Raw genomic sequence first — 3,255 nt, 5'->3', positions numbered from 1 at the left:
CTCCCCTGTGTGCCTTGAGAGACGCCGACCACTCTACGAGTTTTCCTTAGCTCTAGCCCTAACCCTAGATCTAACCCTAACTCTAAATCTAACTGTAAAGCTAAGCCTAAACCTAAACCTAACAATAGCCTTAAACTAACCCTAATGGTATTCCTAAAACTAGACCTAATTCTAGCCCTAGCACTAATACAAAACAGAGCCTAGAGAATGGGAGAAAAATCTTTGCCACCTACACCTCAGATAGAGAATTAATCTCCGGTATATATAAAGAACTCAAAACTAATACAAACAAAAAAAAAAAGATGGAATGCTTCAGAAAAAAAGAACATCCTACATAGTATGCTTTTGTATGGTCTCCAACCCTAAGCTCATGGGAAGTTTGCTTAAAAAAAAAAATTCAGTAAGATACTGTGGTAATATTTTTCAGTAAACTTGTTCTCTGTTACTCCATGTAACTCTTCATTCTTTTCTTATTTAATATGCATGAGGCCTTATTTCAACTAAATAAAAGAGGAATTTAAAAATACAACAGTATAAAAATTTTCTATGAACTTTTTTTTAAGTAGACACATTAGAGGACTGAAGACTGGGTTGTCTGTACATTATCAAATAATAACCCAAATAAAAATATGCTTCCAGACATGTACAGATGGCTGTTTTATAATCACTGAAACTTAAGAAACGATGAAATATGGCTGGCCTTTAGGTTTCCTGGATGAAGTCTATTACAGAATAATTTAGCATCTGAGGATCCAGAGGATGTATAACAAGTGTTATCACCAAAATAATGTTGGATAAAGTCTTCAGCGAAGCAGAAGTAAGAAAGCAGCCTGGGGCCTTGGGAACCTTCTGTCTGGACTGTGGCACCGTTATCTGCCACAGTATCTAGTCTGTACAGAAACCTTATTTTAATTTCACTTGGGATCCATATGTTTCTGCTGACCTTTCCTTGCAGAGATGACTCTTTTCCCACATTTTGCTATTTTCTGCTTTCTAAGCATGTGGATTTTTTTTTAATTCTTTTGGTTTTGTTGAAGTGACATTTCACTAGCTAAGACAAACAAAGCTTCTAACATAAGGGTAGTGATTAAAAGAGTTTGATATCATCTTAAATGTGCCCACAACATCATAAAGAACACCGCAGACTGTGCATTCTATATTCTGACACTAGCACCTATGCTGCTAATTGCCATATTTGTTTAATCCAATAGATTAATCATTTTTAGCTTCGTTCTTATCAAAATGTAGTCAAGTTCATCTTAGTCAATTATTGGAGGTTTTTAAAATGTACTTCTAAGTATATTAGAAACCCATATGGATACATTACTCACTTTTAATCCCTGCAGAAATTGAGTTTTCAGATTTTCATATAAAATATGAAATAGTCATCAAGAAGGCATGCCTGGAATGTGATATAAGAGAAGGCTTTAACCCAACCACTTGTATTGAAATATAGCTGAAGAATAAGTATCAGCAGATGGTCTACATGAAGCCGAAGAACAGATTTCTGTCAGTGCAGCTTCAGCACCACCCAGGGATAAAGGTGTCTCACCCAGCTGACCTGGGCATTCTGGCTGGTTGGCGGGGACAGCTTTAGAGTGTGCTGAGGGACATTGTGTGCCATAATTGGATGATATCAGCCATTAAGTTCATCCCATAACTGTGTTCTGATTGCATTTCTACTAACCAATTTTAATTTCCCTGGAAACTTTTTAATTTTTTCTTTTACAGTGGAGGCAATGTATACAGTAGGTGATATCAGTTTTTTCATTGACTTGGCACTTAGACTTCTCAATGAGAATTAACAAAACAGTCTCACACTGATCATGAGAATAGTACCTATAACCAAGCTATCATCTCTGCCTTGCTTCTGTAGCTATGCCAATGCTGAGGCCACTTTCATTGTTTCCTTTTCTCTCTGTTTTGTTTGTTTGTTTGTTTGTTTTATGCTACCAGGGATCAAATCCAGGGCCTTCATATCCTAGGCAAGCACCTTCCACCTAGCCACATCCGCAGCTCTTTCTTCCTTTCCTTTCTGCCACTCTTCCTCATTTCTTACTCCTAACAAAACCGAATATCAAATGTAATCCTACCTATTTTTCAGGGCAATTATGAAAACCATATGGAAGAACACATGTGAATGTGCTTTCACTAAATATAACAATCATGTAATTTTATAATCAAACCTAGTATCTAGCTAAGGCATTACACATTGTAGGTACCCAGTGGATGCTTTGGATTTATTTATATGATTTCTTGCTTCACAGAGGAGTTAAAGTGAGACTACAAAAGATTATTTAGTAAATGTATATCTTCTCTCTCCATAGAATTGACATGCTTTCTTTTGAGTTGTTTCCTTTGACTTAAAGGACATATATAACTGTGTTTTAGAAACTTTACTGCACCTCTTCCTCACCCACCTCCCCTTCTGTCTTTGTGCTGTGCATGTGTGTATCTGCTCAGAGCCAAATATTTATTCCTCTCCTTGATCCAAGTTGATTTTATTTCCCAATCATTCTAAAAGTATTAACATATTAGGTGTTGGAATGTAGCTCAGTGGTTGGGCACTTGCCTGGCATGTGCAAGGCGTGGTTTCAAACTTCAGCACAAGGAAGAAAAGAAGGAAAAGGAGAGGAGAGGAGGGGAATGAGAAGAGGAGGGAAGAAAGGCAAAAAAGAAAAAAGAAAGAAGAAAGGAAAGAAGAAAAGTTTTGCCATAGTCATCAAAAGTGTTCCTTAAGCTGTATTGAATACTGTACTGTGTTAGCCTCTGTTCTGCTGTTATAACAAATACCTAAGATAATAAACTCATGAAGAAAAAAAGTTTATCTTCGCTTACAGTTTTGGAGTTTCCAGTCCATGGTCAGGTAGGTCTATTGCTTTTAGACCTCTGGTGGTAGGAGGAACACACCATGGCAGGAGCATTTGGCAGAGCAAAATGACCCATCTCATGAAAGGAAATAAAAGAGAAGTAAAGGAAGGGGCTGGGTCCACTATCCCCTCCAAGGGCATGCTCCCAATGACCTCAAGACCTTCCACTAGGCCCTATCTCTTAAAGGTTTCATCACTTCCCATAGCACCACACTGGGGACCAGGCCTTTGCTACATGGCACCTTTAGGGGCTACTTAAGATTCAAACTATAAACCAGACATGGTGTTGCATGCCTGTTATTCCAGTCATTTGGGAAGCTGAAGCAGGAGTATCACAAGTTCAAAGCCAGCATCAGCAACTTAGCAAGGCACTAAGCAATTTAGT

The sequence above is a fragment of the Marmota marmota genome, unplaced genomic scaffold (genome assembly GCF_001458135.2).
Source record: "Marmota marmota marmota unplaced genomic scaffold, marMar, whole genome shotgun sequence".
Lineage (NCBI taxonomy): Eukaryota > Metazoa > Chordata > Mammalia > Rodentia > Sciuridae > Marmota > Marmota marmota.
Note: the sequence above shows the minus strand (reverse complement) of the source record.